The sequence below is a fragment of the Lissotriton helveticus genome, chromosome 1_1 (assembly GCF_964261635.1).
Source record: "Lissotriton helveticus chromosome 1_1, aLisHel1.1, whole genome shotgun sequence".
Classification (NCBI taxonomy): domain Eukaryota; kingdom Metazoa; phylum Chordata; class Amphibia; order Caudata; family Salamandridae; genus Lissotriton; species Lissotriton helveticus.
Genome location: NC_136057.1, coordinates 1,238,261,777 through 1,238,282,868, shown reverse-complemented (window position 1 = coordinate 1,238,282,868; position 21,092 = coordinate 1,238,261,777).

The following is a 21,092-nucleotide window of genomic DNA, read 5'->3' as shown; positions in this document are numbered from 1 at the left end:
ATCATTGACCTTTTGCTGTTTTCATGTGTGCTGCATTGTGCTGCATTAAACATTTCTCCTCGTTGCACCAGGGTAAGACGAGGATTTTCCTGGTCTTAATTTTGGTGCTGCCTCCTATTTACGCCACTCTTGTAAATAGGGGGCAGTGTCAAACTCAATGGGCATTGCGGTGGAACGCCCACAGCAACACCCATTGCCTTCCGCTTCTCTCTAAGCATAGTGTGAAAGGGAGATTTATTTACAAGGCAGAGTTAAGCCACTTTTAGGGGCTTAGCGCTGCCTTTTAAAAAAGGCAAAGCCCCTATCGCCTCAGGAACGTCGTAAAAAGTGACTGTGGCAATAGGGGCTTGTAAATATGCCCCTGAGTGTCTGTGTTAAGGATAGGTGTTCAACTAGAATGATCTGTGGGAAGAGGCAGTTAGGCTGCAGTCCATCAGAATGTAGATGTGGTCCATGCAAAGGCCAGTTGTAAGGGTCTCTCAGGTTTATACAAATATATTGTTTATGTATCTGTGATAGTAGCTTCTTTTTTTATGAAAGAGAGGACAGAATCTTTGAACACTATTTATTTTTTTGTTTAATTGAAAAAATTGACATTGAAAAAAAATGAAGCACAAAAACGTAACTTCACTAACAGCAAGATTTTCTTAATATTGTATGTACCCAATTTTATTTCACCAGAATTACACATTTTAAATATTGTACTACAAAAATATTTAAGTATATGTACACAAGGGAAACCCAAAGATCGTAAGGGACCAAGGACACTTGAGTAATTCTATAGACAACGGCCACTTAACAAAAAACGAAATACAGGTTTTCTGGATACAAAAATCAGTTCCATAAACAGATTCAATGATCACAGTTTTGAATTGTATTACTACAATTCAATCAAAAATTTGAATTACCCCAGTAAGAATAATTTCAAAAACCAAAGATCAAGAGAGCAAACAAACAATGAACTGAAACAAACAACTGACAATAAAAGACCTATAGACATATACAGGCAAGCAAACAGTAAACAACATTAACATTATATAACACCTTCAGGTCACTTCTTAGTAAAATCAAAACACTACTGCACCCAAAACAAAATACTATTAAGCATAGTGTAATGGGTCAGAATGTATGTCGACGACATTTCGATTCCATAACAATATGGGATCATCATCAGGACTGAGGATCAGTTGCCTGGCATGGTATCAATTGATATATTACATGAAGCACCTGATTTTTCAACAATCTGTAATTAAATAAACAACAGTTTTTTTCAACACAATTAGTGCCTGTTCATGAATATCATACGAAGATGAAGCACTTTCAAGGTAGTGCACTATTGTATCCAAAAATTACAGTGGATTTGGGGGAAATTCAAATATTCAGACCCGATAGCGATGTGTTTTGTGCATAAGCTATCGGGTCAGCACGACACAAATACATTTTCATTCGGGACCACTTCTCTATTAAGGCATTGTTTCCCACATGTGGTTTACTCTTGCATTGTATTGAAAATGTGTGTCGATAGAAGAAGCACTAAAAGTGATTGTATTGTTATATGGGCACATATTTGGATTTCCCCCAAGGGGGCTGGCCAAGCAGTCACGCGCACTTAGAGAGTGTGAACCACTCCTCCCTCAGCGCTGCCCAGCCCCGTCATGTAAGCCACTGACTTCTATATGAAAAATACAATGATAATAGCGATGCATGATGGATGTTTGGAGACCCACAGTGCCTGTGTGGTGCAGCTCGGAAGTGGGACTGATCTGCCCTATGGACACTGAGGAGGCCTGGGAGGGCTGTGGTACGGAGGCCCACCAGGGCCCAGGCCCGGCCTGAGCAGAACCTATGAGGCCGTGAGGGGTGCGGCTGTTGGCTTGGTTGGTGTGTGGCGCCCTCTGGCACAGTATAATTGAGCATCACTAGAGAGGTTTCATAGGGTGAACAATAATGTTCTGTATGCCCATGGCCCAGCGCTGACAATTTATACAACATGGCCTGCCCCTCTTTGAATTAATATCCCTTCCTATTTTCAGGATAGTGAGGGCTCAGTCTCGGAAACCGGTATCGAATGGGATGCTTTCAAGGCCGTAATTCACAACCAAGGCTGTGTATGGAACCAAGCGAAAGCTCCGTAGGGAACTCAGTACTCTTGAAACTGACATACGGTGCTATGAACAATTATCTCCCACAGACCAGACAGTTGTGGCCCACTTGCACAGGCTAGACTCATGCACAGATCCACTCTAGAGAAGCTGGGCACTGTAGACTATAGGGAGCACTCAGCAAGAAACCACGCAGAGGGAGATAAGTCTTCTCCACTCTGACCCACCAAGGGGCCCGACCACTGCCATAAGAGACAAAACTGGCCTTATTATTAATTCTCAAGACAGAATTAATGCAGCTTTTTATACATACTACTCTAAATTATACAGAGTCCCACAAGGGGAGGGCCCAGCATTGATACAATCCTTTGTAGATGAGTGGCTCTTCTCAGTATAAAGGCTTCTCTGCAAGCGGATTTTGAAGCTCCTCTTATTAAATTCGAAATTTCTGATGCAATCAAACAAATGGCATGGAGTAGAACCTTTGGGGCAGATGGCTGGCTTTTGGAGTTTTACTTCACTTTCAAATCACAACTTGTTCTACATCTGCTCAAAGTCTACCCTGAAGCCAGCGCTGAGGGTGTACTCCCCCCAGCCTCAGAGAGGCAGTGCTGGTAGTACTACTCAAACCATATAGAGAGCCATTGATCTTAGGGTCACATCATCCACTCTCCCTCCAGAACTCTGACTACAAGATTCTTAGGAAGGTACTAGCCAACCAATTGATTCCAATAGTGCAACATGTAGTTTATCAGGATAAAAACAGGTTTATCCCTGGCAGGAATACATTCTTGAACCTGCGTCTGCTGTTTATGTTGATGGACTGGGCTCGCAAGGTGGGCGTGCACCTTTGGGTTGCATCCCTCGACATTGAAAAGGCACTTGACACCCTGGGTTAAGGTTACCTAATGGAGGTTCTTGTGAGATTCAGAATTGGGCAAAAATTCTTCAAGTGGGTCTTTCTGTTATATGACTCGCCCATGGCTCATGTGCAAACCGGTTACTTATTTTCTGACTTCTTCAGCATCAGGCGTGGCACCTGCCAAGGTTGCCCCTAATTTTCAATTATTTTTGTGCTCGAAATAAAGCCACTGGCTTGTGCACTTCAACAATACATCATGGGTTGGGGATACAGGCAGACAATCATTGGCATATAACATCTTTGTACGCGGACAACGCCCTGGTGTATCTTCCTGAGGATGCCACAGCACTTCTGAGTCTCATGGAGCTACTGGGAGAGTTCGGGGATGCTTCTGGATTAAAGCTGCCTTGTTGGACGCCTTCCATCTGGCGAACCTCTCTCAAAGAGTTGTGTTTCCCACCCATCTTAGCAGGCACACCCTAGATATTATAGGGGCCAACTTCCATTTATGGGTGAAAAAACCAAGACCGGTTGTTTGGTCTGACCATTTCCCCATTTTTTTCTCTTGGACTCTGCTGAACTCCTCTCGCCCTGCCCGTTGCTACTGCCCCCCTGCCTTTAGGAGACTTGACAATAGTGGCTCTTAGTGTCGTACTGGGTGCTTCTCGTCCCTCCTTTCTAGGGGATCTTGAGGACAACGTAGCCCAGTTTGCGGAGTGGATTACAGGTTCGGTAGCGTCACAGTCTAAGCTGAGGAGAGAATCCCCCTCTAAGCCTTGGTTCTCTTCCAAGCTGAGGACTCTGAAACGGGAGTGTAAAATTGCCGAGAGAACCTGGCGGGCCCGAGGCTACTGTCTTGTTGATAAGAATACTCTTAGAGCAAGACAAAGGCTCTACTATACAGCTATCGGAGATGCCAAGGGACACTACTATGCCACGCGTATTGAGCGTGACAAAAACAACTCTAAAGAGATTTTTTCCATCGTTCAAAGCTTTCTGGCCCCTTGTGCTCAGTCGGCGGCCACACCCATTTCTGACTCCTGGTGTAATTCCTTGGCGGCTTTCTTCAAGGATAAAATATCCAGTATCCAAGCTTTGCACTCCATCTTTCCAGGGCTCAATGATACGGTGTCTTCTCCATCTATTAGCAGGGCAGAGCCTCTCTCTACTTTCTCGGACTTTGGGCTAGTGGATTCGGCCAGCTCCCTTAAAATCTTGAAAGCTCTTAAGTCCGGCTCTCCTAATGATTCCTGTGCTGCTAGGCTTTTGTCCGACCTGGCTGATACCGTTAATTCACAGGTGAACTTCTTGATTAATAAGTCACTCTGTACTGCCTCTGTGCCTACAGTCTGGAAACATGCCCTGATTCTTCCGCTGCTTAAGAAGCCGTCCTTGGACCCCTTAGTGCCTGAGAGCTATCGCCCTATTTTGCTACTTCCAAGTTTGGCGAAAGTTTGTGAGAAGGCCGTCACCTTCCAACTCACTAAGTTCATTGAGGAGTCTAAAGGGCTTCATCCGGCCCAGTCGGGCTTCCGTGTTGCTCACAGCACGCAGTCTGCCTTGCTTGAGGTTGCAGAGGCAATTCAAGAGTGTCTGGATGCCGGCGGGAGGGCAGCGTTGGTTATGCTGGATCTCTCGGCGGCATTTGACACGGTTCCCCACGCCATGCTCCTCAATCGCCTCTCTGCCATTGGCATTGTTGGCAAGGCTTGGCATTGGATTAGCTCCTTCCTTGAGGGCCGGCAGCAGCAAGTTTGCCCCCCCCGAGTGCCTCTGCGCCTCTGCCGATGTCAACGGGGGTGCCACATGGTTCATCACTTAGCCCCCTCCTTTTTAACATCTATATGACTCCGCTTGTGTATCTTGCGGAATCACTGGGGGCTAAGGTGATGGCTTACACCGATGATACCCAGCTGCTGTTCACCTGGCCCAAGGAGGTTGACTCGGTCGGGTTGGCCCAAAACTGCCTATCCTCTGTTTTTCACTGGCTTTCCAATGCTCAGTTGAAATGTAATGAAGGGAAGTTGGAGGTGTTGTTGTTTGGCTCCTTTCCTTCAGATTTCAGAGAGAGGCTTTGGCCCCCAGGTTTTCCTCAGCCCTCGGATAGAACTGGTGCAGTAAAAAACCTAGGCGTCTGGTTCGACCAAAACCTGCACTTTGTGACGCATGTGAAGAAATTGTCCGGCACTTGCTTTGACATACTCAAGTTTCTCCCCCTTTTGCCGAGTAACTCCAGAGAAACTGTGGTCCGTGCGTTGATTCTGTCCTGTTTGGACTACGCCAATGCCCTCTTGGTGGGCAGTCCGGGGTCCCTGGTCAAAAAATTGCAGGTCGTGCAGAACTCGCCGGTCAGACTCCTTATGGGGCTTTCTCCCAGAGATAGTGTACAGGCACACTTGCGTGCCCTGCATTGGCTGCCAGTTGAGTCACGCCTGAAATTCAAAATGCTGACTATTGCTCACCGGGCCCTGCTTGACACCGGCCCATTATACCTACAAAGGAGATTTGCATTTTATGTGCCAGGGCGAGCGCTTCGGTCTTCCACCCAATGGCTGATGCAGATTCCGAAGTTCAAGCGCCAGCGACTTGGTAGCAACTCCTTGTGCGCCGGGCCGGTTTGGCCTGGAACTTGTTGCCCTTAGCCCTGAGGACCACCCAAGACCCATCGATTTTTAAAAAGAAACTTAAGACTTTGCTGTTTTAATCTGATAAACGATCATTCCTTTCTCTCAGGAGCTAGCGCCGGGACACTTCGAGTAGCTGTGCGCTTTATAAGCTCAATATAACATAACATAACATAAATCTGAACTATTCCCAATGACATTCCTTTCCCTAGATCAACAGTGGGCACTCCAGAACACCATCCTCCCTAGGGCCTGTGACCCGTTTAAATTTTGGGGCCTGTGACCCGTTTACATTTTGGGGATACAGTTCTATCATTCTGAAAGGGGTCTGCTGGATGGTAACATAGGTGAGGCCATCACTAGTGCAAGATCTTACATTCCTTTCTGGACCACATTGCTGCTCTCCCCTATGGGTCTCATAGCTATCTCAAAAATGCTGCTTCTCGATGGATTGTTATACTTTTTGCTGCCCTTCCCATTTGATTGTCCCGCAAATTTTTTTAAAGACTTGCAAACACTCCTGATCTCACTAATATGGGGTAGTAGTTGGAAGCGAGTGTTGATTAGGTCACTGTATGCCCCTCTATCAGAGAGTGGCTTGGACGCCCCAAACTACAAATATTACTATGCAGCTGCTCAGTTACAATATGCCAGAACTGGGACATTAGTCAGGCAGAATATTCCTGCCTACGGACCTGGAATGGCTGCTGGGTTTGGAGGGAGTTGTCCCTAGAAGGTCTGGAAATATCCTTACGCACACATACCACTTGTGCTGAAACACTTACCTGCTTAAGAAATGCCCTCACCCCCCATATGCTCCTTAATTATCTCTCTGGCAATGCCTGGCTGTACAGAAGTGGGCTCCAGATTGGAGGCCACCGCATGGATAAACTCAGGTCTCACAACATGGGGAGAGGTCTTCACTGACAAAATCCTCGTCACGTTTGAGAATTTGGAAGATGACTATGATATACCACCGGGTTCTTTCCTCCTCTGTGATTTGCCAACTCACCACATGCATACGGTTTGGCATAGAACGCATTACAAACCAGACATATGCAAACTCCTCAAGGTAGTGCTTACACATGGGGTTGGCAACCACACTGTTACACTACTATACAATTCCCTATGAGCAGAAAGAGGAAAGCCCCTCACTGCTCTCCTTACCTGCTAGGATGGGGCACTATCCACTACACCAACAGAAAAACAATGGATACAAAGTTTAGGAGTCCGGATGTGCATCTCCATGAGCGCCAGACTCAAATATACTCAGTTTAACTAGTAGACTCCCAGTGCACAAAGTCAAAACGTTAGCAGCATCAGTCCAAAAATATGGGTGTGATTATGCCAAAAAGATGCATTTTCTTACATGTCCCACTCCTCAGAAGAAAGGTGAGTTCTCATCATATAAGTGGAAAAACCTGAAAGGGCCATTTGCATTGGCAAGGTCCGTCTCTAGTCTGTGCTCCACTTCACAGTCCATACCCTGTAGGGAGATGGACTACTGCACCAGTTTGAGAGATCCCCTTTCATCTGAAAGGCCTGTGGTCAGTTTGAACCGTGAAGTGAGCCTCAAACTGGGAGATTCTCAACTTTTTCAGTGACCAAAGCACACAAATCTATCCCTCTCTATGGCAGTCCAAGGCTGCTCTTTGGGGAGTAGTTACCTGCTGATAAAGGCAACTTGTATATCCTGTCTTTCATCATTCATCTGTGATAACACCACCCAAAACCCATGTTCAGAAGCATCAGGACCACAACCTATTTGCTGAACTCAGATGACTTGAGCACAGGTTCTGTGAACAACACCTCCTTCAGGGTTTTAAAGGCACTCTGAATCTCCTCAGTCTGAAGGACTTTCTTTGGCTGTTACTTGGGGGTTATTTCTGTCAATGTTACAATAACCCATGACAAACCTTCTGTAGTAGCCTGTTAGACCCAAGAAAGTCCTGACCTGCGTCTGAGTTTTGGGATGTTTCCAAACCTTGACTGTCTGGATCTTGGGCTGGAGAGGCTGTGCATATCCCCCACCAACTTAGTGGCCCAGGTACACATCCCTGCTCTATATGGCACTTGCTGGCCTTAATGGTCAGCACTGCCTGTTGCAGGGCCTGAAGCATTTCCCTGAGCTGGGTCAAGTGGTCCTGCCAGGTGCAGCTAAATATAGCAATATCATAAGTGTGAAGTCCTAAGTGAGACAGGTGTGCCAGACGTGGGTCCCATGCACACTGTGCCACTGGAAGCAAGCTATGCCCAACTGATGAGCCCTAATATGAGTGAAACCATTCTTGGTTTGCTTGTGTTCTGGTTCAGGGAGTCCCTGGCCTGGCAGTTCAGGCTGGACTGTTCCGATTGAAGCAGGGTCCAAATTAATTTGCATATGGCTATGTCAAACTGAGGAGGCATGGTGTGTAAAATAAAAATGGATAAGAATGTGGCCTGAGTAATTGCCAGTGGTGATTAATTAAAGAATTCCATCCATCACTTTTTTGTATACTTTAGTGTGATGCCCTAAGTGGGACAGGTATGCCCAGATGTGGGCTCTTTGCACAGTGTGCCACTGAAACCAATCTATACCCAAATGATGTGCCCTAATAAGGGTGAAACCATTCTTGGGTTGCTTGTGCTCCAGTTCAGGGAGGACCTGGCCGGGTTATTTGAACTAGCCTAGCAAATAATTCAGTCTTATATATTCACATTCATATGTTTTCTCAGTTGATGGCAATAGTAATCGGAACATTTTGAAGAGCCAGTAAAGTTGTCATTCTGAAACACTCAAACAAACTAAGGGTGTGTGAAATTTGTGTAACTTGCTTTTGAGAATTTATGCAGATGTTTTTAAAATTACACAAAATTATATGTAAGTATGCCAAATGCAAATCTATCATTTAGTGCTAAATTTTAACATGAAAAGCGGCTGTATGTAATTTTGTGACACAAGGAAGAATTTAACAAATTAACACAAGGGCTGCGAACAACTGCTACTTGTGTTTGGTTGTCCATGTTGCTCCTGCATTCCTGCACTATAATGTTGGCATGAGCGGGGTGTAATTACATGATGTGGCATAATACAGAAATGTCTGGAATTTCTCACAACAAGGATAACGCAAAATCCTGAAATTACATGAATTGCTCTTGCATAATTTAAATTTCCCCATGGCCTAAAACAAACCAGCTTCCTTTCTTCTAAGGGGCCAATTATGGTGCCGACCGAGGGTCAGAGCCGTTCCTAGGGCATCGCAATCTCCTGTTCGGATTCATTTCTGACCAACCCATTTGGATAGAGTCAGTCGGAAAGGAATCCAAACCGGATTTCCGAGTGGCTTCCGATGGGCTCAGAGAGCCCGTCTGCCATTTGGAAAACCTTCTGTAATCCCAAGGAAGGCTCTTCCCACCCAAGGGATTATAATGTCGGATTCTGACAGCCTTTCTGTGCCAGCCATTCTGACAGAGAAAAGCTGTCGAAAGTCAACTTTGGGGGACTCCAGCAGGGCCCCCATGGGTGCACCGCCTCCGGTTGGAGGCCGAGTGGGAACCTGTGGTAACCCCCTGTTGATCCCTGCACCACATAGCAGGCTCCTTGAGGGGGCTGCCATGGGGTAAAGGGATGAACTGCACCTCTTCTCATTACACTGAGAGCATGCATTCTGGTCGAATGCATGCTCCCTTTGTAAAGCATGGGAGTGCAACCGAACAGCATTCGGTTGCATCCTAATTGCTGGGTTGGGACCGCCGACAGGAGGTTGGTCGGTCCCAGTACACAATCGATATCGGACAGACTCAGGTCTGTCCAACATCGTAATCGGGCCCTAAGTGTGTGTCTCCAGTGGGAAAAGGCATATATGGACAGTTTTTAACTTGTGCAAGTGGAGCCTGAACTTCATTATTAACATTTGATTTTGACCTAGAGCTACACAGAGAAAAGAGCAGAAAAGGAAGACAGAAGGAGGAAGAAAAGATTGGAAAACACTTACAAATGGCCAAAGCAGGGATAAAAGAATGTGCAAGAGTGAGACAAATAAACATGAATAAAGTGGTGGAAGAAGAGGCATGAAGAGGAACAATGACTAGACAATCTTGGTATTTGGCAACCTCGACATTCAGCAGCACTGATCATGGGCTCCTTCTTTTTTAGGTTTCAACTACGCTGTTCTTGTGAAATTAATGTATCTTAAAAGGGACTTACATTACATCCCGCCTTCACTTCTTATTGGTCCATGTGCTTGCCAGTTTGCTTTCCTCCGTTTCTGTTGGGTATAGCTTGTTCTCCCTTTTGTGTCTCTCTTATCAGTTTCCTGTGGCCTAACTGCTCATTCCCATCTGCGTGGTGGTTCAAACGTTTGATTAACCATTCATATCACTTTCTGTCTGGTTACCTTTTGTGATCTTTCCCTGACACGTCTACATGCCACACCCGTTCTTTACATATTTAAGCACTCACCGCCTGGCAAGTAATGGTTATGCAGGAGGCCTTCATGTGTATAATTTTACTGAATTACTGGCCGCAGTTGCTCTTTTTTATTATTTACATTTCAGCCCTGCACTAATTGATAGTCCATGTCCCTGCTGTCTCTTTCATTGACTTCCGCCCACTCCCTTCCTGCTCTCCAGTCGACACCGCTTATGCTGCCTTTTTTTCTCACTCTTTCTTTAATTTATATTGCTCACCAATCTAAAACTTTATTTTAAAAACCTTATTAATAAACACATAGGCAAAGTCTAATGCATTTACCAATGGCTTTTTTAAAATTCACCCTAGGTGTTGCTTCTTTTCCAAAAATGTAAATCTTGTAGTTTCACAGTCTTCCTGAAGACCAATTCATGAACACGCTCGCTATATTTAGTGCTGGAATACAGTGGGATCCAGCCAAATTCTTGATCCAGTAGCTATTTTTCATTGGTATCTTCAATATGAGCCTTTGCCATAATTATTCTTATCACTGTCCCGATGCAGTGTGCCTACACAGACAAAAGCAGTAGCCCCAGTGCATATTCGTTGTGTGTGTTACCATAATCTGTAATAAAGGAAGCAAATGGACCATCACCTAATTTCAGATTTGTCCTGGCATGGATAAGTTTGAGTTCTCATCTAGCATGCTGAGAACTTAACACATTGCCATCAAGGGAAACCAATGGACAAACTGTGATTCGAAAGCTTTTGAACACTTTTCAAATTTCAGTACGATTGCAAGGAATATATGTCTTTGCATCTTCTGTAAAAATGTAAGATATATCTGTCTGTGTATGAAATTACTCTCAAAATGACCATTTAAATAGCAAACAATACAAGCTGGCTGAATTTTTTTATGCATATTAGGTGCACTGTACCAGCCAATGAGTCCAATTTTATCAACCATTGAATAAAAAGATTGAGTTAAAAACTGCAGGACTACAAACATGCTTTCCAGGTTATATGGGCGGCTTTCAACTATTTTACCTGAATTCCAACTTGCAATATGAAGAAAGACCAGGAGAACCAAGAAAGGGAGGGCAGGTGGCTACTTACCAGGAGGACAAGATGGACAGGGCAAGAAGAACCAGGACAGGAGGAAGGTGACCTAGAGCAAGGATCAACAATGTAAGAATGTAAGAAACTGGGTTATTAATTGTGAAGGATGTCCTGCACAAGTAATACATCCACAATTGTCTTTTAACAGGGAACCAAGCACCTCATTGTAGCACTTTACTCTCTCTGGGATGTGAGGTAAAGCAGACCAAGGCCTACTCAGGGGAGGTGATGTGGACTAGCAACCCCAAATCATTGGCATACAACAACAATACTCAACAATTTATTGTCCAGTCAGTGCCTTTTCTTTTAAAAAGGAATCATACATTTGTTACACACACTATAAAATGCTATGCATTACATTGCAAATATGTATATCAGGTAGATGAAAATACCTTTGGTAACACCCTCACAGTATATTTCACCCGTAGTGGGCCCTGAACCCCATTTTCACAATACTCTACTAAAAAATGCAGCATGACAATATAAGGAGGTGCCATTTTAAATAAAAGCGGTGTCATTTGGGAGAATATGTGGCCTACCATCCAGAGCTACCAACTTTAAAATTGGGAAACCATGTTCAAGTCCCTGGGCAAATAATGTTCCTGTAGCTGAAGCAGAATAAGAAAATAAGATTCTGAACTTGCATAACGTAATCACATGCTCATTTAAAGCACTCCAATGCCCTTGGGCTGTGATTGCGCAATAAAAAACTGCAATTAAAAAAAAAAGAATGACTAGACTCAGGACCAGGAACCATAATAGGCCCCGATGACAGGAGCACCAGGACAAGGATGAGAGCAGGACAAGCACCAAAAAGACCTAGAGTGACGATTCAGGGTCGAGTAGAGGACTAGGACCAGAATGAGCTATATAAAGAGGCTTGAGGGGCAGATGAGGGCCTACAGCAGGAGGATGAAGAAGTGTAGGAAGACAAGGAAACTGAAGAGAAGGATCAGGACCAAGAAGACCCTGAGTAAGAGGAGGAGGAGAATGGAACCGAGAGGGAACAAACCAGGTGGATGATGAACAGTAGAGCGACGATGATGAGGAGAAGGAGGAGACCAACCAGGACAGAAGGGGGAACAGAAAGAGGAAGAGGACTTCAGAACTATAACCCAGGGGAGGAACAGCACCCTGACCAGGAAGCTGACGAGTAGGGTCAGGATGAGGGATAGAAGAAGGAGGATGGGGAGACTGACCAGGAGAATGAGGAGAATAAGGAGGATGACCAGGAATCTAGGAACATGACCAGGAAAAGGCGGACCAGGATCTTTTTAAGGCATTATCCCTTAAAAGGCCCAAAACTTTATCAACCCACTTAAAGCTATTCTACATTTCCAAGCTATTTTGAAACACAGTTGGTGGCCAGTTAAGTAAACCAAAAAAGCTTTACTCATGCTCTGCATTATTGCTTATTTTTGGGGGGCAGAACTTGTTAATAAATACAGCTTAGGTTGATTGTCATTTGTCCCCCTCCTAATGAAACAACCCCTCATAACTCCACCTCTCATGACTAAGCGCCTTTAAGCCACACTCAATTTATGAGATCCAGGAGTAAAACTTTTTCCATTTGCAGCATTGGCCGTATTCATCCACCAAGCTTACCAAATTAAAATATATGTGTGGAGCTGCACAAAAGAAAATGATTGATCTGGAATTGTGAAAATACAAATACGATTAGGACAAGCTGGAAATTATTAGAAATTATGGCCTAACTGCCTAAGATCACAGGAGATGCATATTTGAATAAAATGAGACAAGAGCCGATTTGTAAGTATGAACACAGAGAATATATTTAATGTATTATGACAGATAATTGATTTTTAGCATATATTTATTACAAATATGTCATTTCTACCAGAAACACTGCATTAAATCATAAACAGCGAGCACCTGCATAGATCAGCGGTGGAGGTGAACAGTAATGAAATATCAGTGCATCGCACACACTGACAGAATTTATTTCATTTTTAATACTTGCATGGCACGTATTTCTTATTTCAGAAACCCGCAGATGGTGTCATTCGCACAGAACAACGCCCTGCTTGGTGAACTCCCACAGCTAAAGATACAACCCCAATCTGTAGGGTCTAAGGTCAGAAAATGTAAGAAATGTAATCGCAGCATCACATCTGCACCGAGACCTCCGCTCCCTCCTTTTACTCCTACAAATCGTGATCCACTGTGACGTGGTTATCTTTGTCAAACAGCAACTGTATGCCCCTTGGACGAGACATCAAACGCTAGCATGTACTAATGTAGCCGGAGTCTTGGAAGGTGGCAACGCGTACCCTTATTAAAATACGGTATATAGGTCAATAATGGACCTTGCCCGTAGAACTCTTGCTTTCTATTACCGTTTTGATGTGCTCGCTGAGGCATGCTGCCACACACCCATGAACAGTTCTAAAAGTAGGTCACGCGTTCGTGCTGTAATTGACACTTCCTCTTCAGAGACCGCTAAACATGTGCACCGGAGGGCAAACTCATACTTTAGTTCTACTACCGGTTCAGTTGGAGACCCTGGTCGGATCCTTATGAGGTTCGTGTTGCAATGGCACTCAGATTTTCATTGTTTGGAGACCAGCGAAGATAATGAATACCCTTGTGTACATTTTATAAGAGCTAGCTGCCACTCAACATTTTTAGTTAATCATAATGACCATTAATGAGCCTGCTCCTCATCCTGAAAGGTTTTTTTCATGCTTAATACTTAGGGGCCTCATTTATGAAAAGGGACGCATCGCTGCGTGAAAACAGCGATGCGTCACTTTTCACTGCGCCCTCCTTGCAACACCAATGATGCGTCATATTTACAGTATGACGCATCATTGCGCAAGGAGTTACAGATACGTCAGTATTTCTGACGTATCTGTATGGCGCAAAAGTGACGCATTGCTGGAGTGTGTCGCAAAAGTGACGCAACTCCAGCAATGTATCCTTTCACATGGGGCAAGCCCCATGTGAAAGGGCCTGCGTCAGTCTTACGCCTGTTGTGAGGCAGGCGAAAGAAATTGACTTATTTGTGTCCTAGAAGTGGCGCAGTGAAATCTTATAGATTTCACTGCGTCATTTCTATGACCCTTTCTTGTGTCAGAACGCCCCCCCCTGCATACATTATACCTGGCGTAGGTATAATGTAGCACAGGGGTTTACAAAGTGACGCATCTACCTAGATGCGTCACTTTGTAAATATGGTGCAACAAGGCACATTTTTTACGCTGCTGGTGCGTCACAAAAAGTGACGCACCGGCGGCGTAAAAGTGACGCACGGCCTCATAAATGAGGCCCACTGTTGATAACCAGCAGCAATTTTGCAATGAATAGCCAAAAGCCCTATTAAGATGAGAAGAAAGGTGTTGTCAATGGATTACAGTGTGATTGGTGGAAATTACTACTCTGGTAGGAAACGGAGAGTCTTATGGTAGGGGCCGAGTGGAATTTTTTTTTTTGATTTGCTAATAACTTTGGCGTCGTTGACGAATCTTCGTGCAATTCTCAAAAAAAAAGTCTATCTAGGTCAGCTCCTATCCTGAAAGTTTGGGGGTGATTCGTCCAGTGGGGGCTGTGAAAAAAGGGGGGTCTCAAAACGTGTTTTCCCCATGTTCATTTCTATAGGAAATTTTGCGACGAGCTACAGCCCGAACTGCTGAACGGAATTACCCCAAATTTGGCAGAAAGGTAGAGCTTGGTTCAGAAAGCGACCTTTTTTTTAATGGTGTAAATCCGTTAAGTCATTTTCTGAGAAATTAAAAAAATAAGAGTCAAAAAATCATTTTCCCATAGGAAAATTTGTGCAAGGCTACAGCCGATACTACTGAACGGAATCAGCCCAAATTTGCCACAAAGGTAGTGCGTGGGTCAGAAAGCCATCCTTTTTTTAAATGGTGTAAATCCGTTCAGTAGTTGCTGAGAAATTAGAGAAATAAAAGTTTCGATATCTGGGCGGAGCCTAAGTCGCGAGCGCGAGCTTCACTGTGATTGGCTGCTAGGAATCCAAACCAGTGTTGGCAGCCATCTTGTGACTCGGTAGAAGCGAGTCACCTGAAAATGGGGAAACAAAGGTAGAAAACAAGGGGGCAGACCACCTAGGCCTGCTCAAGGACCCCCAGGGACCCAAAAATTATTTAAAAATAAAACAATTGGCAGAATTCACGCTGGGGTTGCACGTTTTAATTTAATGAGGCCCTTGGGTTGGCTAGGTTCCGGAGGCATTTCTTAAAAAATAATAGCGGGGGCTCGCAGGGGTTGCGGTGGCCCACTGGGGTTCGCACAGCCCCGGGGCTTGTCATGTTGGGAGGGGGGTTGCGCGGCCCCCCTCCTGGAGGCCTGTTTGTGCTTATTACTTTAACATCGTTTGACGAATCTTTATGAAATTATCCAAAAAGTTTCCTTTTTTTGATTAGATCCTAAATTGAAAGATTAGGGGTGAATGGTGTAGGAGGGGCTGAGAAAAAAGGGGGTCTCAAAACGTGTTTTCTCCATGCAGTTTCGAAACAAAACTTTACAGAAGACTACAGGTGAAAGTGCTGAACAGAATTACGGCATATTTGGCAGGGAGAAAAGTGATGGTCCAGAAGGCATGCTTTGGTTTAAATGGTGTAAATCTGTTCAGTAGTTTTTAAGAGATCAATATTTGAGAATTCTAACGTGATTGGCTGAGAGGTTACAAGCACGAGCGTGCGGCTCATTGGCTGTGAACTGTTGAAACTAGGAAGTGTTGGCAACCTTTTTGTGATTTACCTGTTAGTTCGCATGTCTCTGTGTAGAAGCCATTGGGTCCACAGTTTTACCTCTGCAAGGAAACACTGGCAAATGTGTGATATATGCCTTTCACGCAGCCTCTCCTCATATCACTAGGTTGCGGCAATGGCTTTAGAAGTCCGTTCCTTGGCTCCCACCTCAATACGTGTGCAAGCTAGTACATTGCTGTGGGGCGCAGGTGTCCCTTTGTGAGACTGGGCGAGAGCTGTTGATAAGTCACACTATATGAGCATTGAAAAGCCATTTTGTGATTGAGTCCGTCAACTTGCATCTGTCCGAGGTAACTCTGAAAACATACCGGAGCTCTGTCTGTGAGAGATACCCCTTTCATGCTGCTTCTCCCCACATCAGTAGGTAACGCACCCTGTTCCCATTTCACCAGCATACTCCCAACAACCTTATTGGGCCCGCAAGTCTGCCTCTGTGAACTAGTGGTGGGCTCAAAGCTGTTCCGGTGGGACTTCTTGGGGCTGCAGTTGTATCTATGAAGTCAAGACTGGAAATATACCGCAGGTCTCTCTCTGCGAGATACCCTCTTCACGCTCCATCTGCCCAACATCACCACTTCGCAGCTATGCCTTTAGAAGCCAGTGCGGTGGCTCGCAGCTCTCTACCTTTGCGTGCTACTAATCTGCTGTGCCTCTTCCTCTGCGAGCTACCACGCTGCTGTTCCTTTGGGAGTGGACAGCCCGTAGTTCCCCCTCTGCAAGCCTGGGTGCGAACTGTTAATAAGTCACGCTATAAGAGTATTGAAAAGCCATTTTGTGAGTCAGTCCGTCAGCTGGCATCTGTCCGAGGCATTTCTGAAACCATACCGGAGTTCTTTCTCTGAGAGATACCCCTTTCATGCTGCATCTCCCCACATTAGCAGGTAACACATCCTCTTCCCACATCACCAGCATACCCCCAACAACCTTCTTGGACCCGGAAGTGTCCCTGGGCGGTTGGACAAATAAGAATCTTACAGCCACATGCATCAAGCTGTTTTGCATTCGCAAATGGTGCGAATCGCAAAAATCAGCCGTTTGCGAATGCAAAAAGCTTTTTTGGGATGCATCATTATTTTTTTAATTTTTCGCAAATTAAGAAGTCGCAATTTTTGCGAATTCTTAAATTGCGATAGCATTTAAGAAGTCGCAAAAATTGCGAATTCTTAAATGCTATGCATGATTTTTAAAAATTAGCGAATTCGCAATTTATAAGGAAAAAATTACCATGAAGTAAACCTTCATGGTAATTTGCGAAAAGTTTCAAAAGTGCAAATAAATGCATTTTTGAAACTGATATTTTACACACACACCTGCCCTTGGGACATGTGTGTGAGTAAAATGTACTTACATGACATTTCAGGGGTGCAGGGGGGGTCCTTTGGACACCCCCTGAACCCTTGAAATTGCATTCTCATTTTGCGATTCCTTAATTGCGAATTCGCAAAATGAGAATGCCTTCCCATTGATTCCTATGGGCCTCTAGGCCCATAGGAATCAATGTAATGCAATTCCTTAATTGCGATTCGCAATTAAGGAATCGCAAATAAAGAATATTAAGAACTCGCAAAAATCTTTGCTATTTCTTGATGCATAGGATTTTGCAATTCCTAAATTGCGATTCCTTAATTATCGCAATTTAGGAATCACAAAATCCTACAACGATGCATGTACCTGCATGTCATGTATAGATTTACATATAAAACATTTTATTTAAACAAAACAACAACAAATAAAACTATGTATAGCCGTGGTGTCTCATCGCTGGTCCAGTTGTGAATCACAGCCTGCAAGACAAAAAGAAAGATAAGATGGTGCGTCATGCGTCCAGGAAAGGAGATAGAGAGAGAGAGAGAGAGAAAGAATTAGAGAGCGGGGGAGAAGAAGAGAGAAAGAGTGAGAGAGAGGAAGATAGAGAAAGAGAGAAAGAGTGAGAGAGAGAAAGAGTAAGATACAAGGAAGAGAAACAGTGTGAGAGAGGAACACAGAGAGAGAAAGAGTGAAAGAGAATAAGAGAGAAAGAGTGAGCTACAAGGAAGAGAGAAACAGTGTGAGAGAGAAGAAGATAGAGAAAGAGAGACAATGAGAGAAAGAATGAGATACGAGGAAGAGAGAAAGAGAGAATCAGTGTGAGAGAGAGGGAGAGAGAGAGAAAGAGTGAGAGAGAGGAAGAGAGAGAGAAAGTGTGAGAGAGGAAGAGAGAAAGAGTGAGAGAGAGGAAGCCAGCCAAAGAGAGAAAGAGTGAGATGGAGAGGAAGACAACGAGAGAATCAGTGTGAGGGACAGGAAGAGAGAGAGAGAGAGATAAAGAGAGAAACAGTGTTAGAGAGAGGAAGAGAGACTGATAAAGAGTGATAGAGAAGAGGAGAGAAAGAAAGAATGAGACAGAGAAAAAGAGAAAGTGTGAGAGAGAGAAAGGAACAGATGGAGAGGGAGTGTTGAGACTGGAAAAATCTTTGCAGCTCACCTTTGTGTCACCAGTGTGTCTCCAACTATGTGCCGGGAGATAGTGCAGACCTCAAGTTTAGTGATCTGAAAGATAAAGAGAGAAAGAGTGAGAGAGAAAGAGTAACATACAAGGAAGAGAGAAAGAGAAACAGTGTGAGAGAGAGGAAGACAGAGAGAGAAAGGTTGAGAGAGAGGAAGAGGAAGAGGAAGAGCGAGGGAAAGAGTGAGAGAGAGGGAGAGAGAGAGAGGAAGAGAGAGAAAGAAAGAATACGAGAGGAAGAGAGAAAGAGTGAGAGAGAGGAATAGAGAAAGAGTGAGAGAGAGGAAGAGAGAGAGAGTGAGAGAGGAAGAGAGAAAGAATGAGAGCGAGGAAGACAGCCAAAGAGAGAAAGATTGAGACAGAGAGGAAGAGAACGAGAGAAACAGTGTGATGGACAGGAAGAGAGAGATAAAGAGAGAAACAGTGCAAGAGAGAGGAAGAGAGAGAGATAAAGAGTGAAAGAGAAGAGAAGAGAAAGAATGACACAGAGAAAAAGTGTGTGAGAGAGAAAGGAAGAGATGAAGAGGGAGAGTTGAGATTGGAGAAAATCTTTGCAGCTCACCTTTGTGCCACCGGTGTGTCTCCAACCACGTTCCAGGAGATAGTGCAGCTCTCAAGGTTAGTGATCTGAAAAATAGTATAGAATTAGTAATTGTAGAGTACAAGCAACTGCACACGCGTAATTCTAATTTTTCGGTAATGCGCAATAAGGGTGGTGCACCCCATCCATTACCACTGCTTGGAGGTGTCTGTGCGCTCTGTGCGCACAGACTGCTGCACACTATCCACTCCCACCGCCCAGAGGTGACTGCCCGCTGCTGTGGAAAGAAGTCTTTCTGCTCACCTTCCGCCACCGGCGTGTATGTAAGAGGGTCCACCACGTGCCGAAGCAACCTCTTCAGCCGTTGCATACGATGGCCACGCATCACCACAGATTTGTCGCGCATTCAGCTCTGGTGGTGTTGGGGGGTGAAGGTGGATTTGTGATTCACAGTCTGTTAGATAAAAAGCAAGATACGATTGTGTGTCATGTGAACTTTGACTATCTTGAGAACTATATCTAGCTATTTCAGCTGCAATTGTTCTTTCTTGATTAATCTCTTCATTCAACATTTGGAGATAATTTTGAAAAATTGTACATTCAATGCTATCTTTACATGCATTGAAAGAATCCTCATAGCAGTCAAAATGTGAAAGTAATTCCATTTCAGTCCGCCAAGGTTTGAAGAGTTGCAGAAGAGCTAAATAGAAAAACTTTCTTTTATCTGGAGCATCACAACTTAATTTCCTGTTATTAATCAGATTTCCTTTGTCATGCTTTACCAAAAATCCTTCAGATCCACTTACAGCATATTTTCCTTCATTTATATTTTCTGTGACATTTTTTTTAAAACTATAATGTTGCAGTATTTCATATAGACATATGTTTTCCAGGTATGAACTTCTATTTGGATAGTACGTATCCAACATATTTGTTTTCAGAATATCTGTACTTTCCGGTTCATTAAGTGCCAAGTATTCAATTTCTTGTACAGATTTCAAAACTCAATTTCGTGCTGCAGGAAGACCAAGACTTAGCCAGATGATCCCTCTTGACTTCGAATATAAACTTGCAGATGTCAATCTATCCAAACATTCGTAGGATCCAATTTCTCGATGTGAAAGCATCGTCAAGCTGAAACTGTACATTTTTTGGCTAAGTGTCCGCTCCTGCGACATTTCCTCCTCCCACATTTCTATCAATTCTGTCTTCCCAGAGTTGGTAATATATGACGTGATATAGCGAGCACCAGCAATTGAGTTATCTGCAACACATTGTATGTCCATATTTGCCTTCCACATCTTCAAAATCACCGGATTGTAATGATTAATGTACTTCGATTCTTTTGTTCTTTTTACATTTTAAGAATTTTTGGGTGATTTTTGAGTGAGGGTGTGCCTCACTGCTGACATAAAACTGTTCACTCTTCCTTTGGAAATTACTGGACGTGGAAAGCCAAATCGACATTTTGTGTAAAATGTATCCTTTGACTTATATTTCCGTCTGCAATACTTTCTACATCGATGACTTCCATATGCAAATACGCCTCACTAATCGAAGGGGGTTAAGTGCTGTGGTTGCTGCCACAAAGTTGGGGTCACTCCCATTCAGGACTCAGGACACAGTTCCAAATGAGGGATTGGCTTGTGTTGAACAGGGTTAGTGGCATCACGTGTTGCCGGCCTTGCATATGGAAATATGCCTCACTGATCGAAGGGAGTCTGGTGCTGTGGTTGCTGCCACGGACTTGGGGGTCACTGCCATTCAGGACTCAGGACACAGTTCCACATGTGGGATTGGCTTGTGTTGAACAGAGTTAGTGGCACCACGTGTCGCCAGCTTGTGTTGAACAGGGTTAGTGGCACCAGATGTCACGGCTTGTGTTGAACAGGGTTAGTGGCACCACATGTCCAAAATTCGAATTGCGAGCTCTGCTGCCCGCAGTGTAGACTTGTATTGAGTGTTCGTTTGCACTTGAAGATGAATTTGGTGATTGTACTAAAGCTATAACTTATGTAAAAAAAGTTCTTGAAGCAAGGATACTAAAAGGATATTATGTATGTTTTAGGCCTGTGATAGTTACTTGCCTAGTGGACTCTGTAATTAATGAATCAAGACTTAATTTTAATTGTGAGCTCTACTGACCGCAGAGTAGGCGTATCATGAAAAGATTAAATATGTATAGAAGTGTTATATTTTCTGAGAACAATCTTGT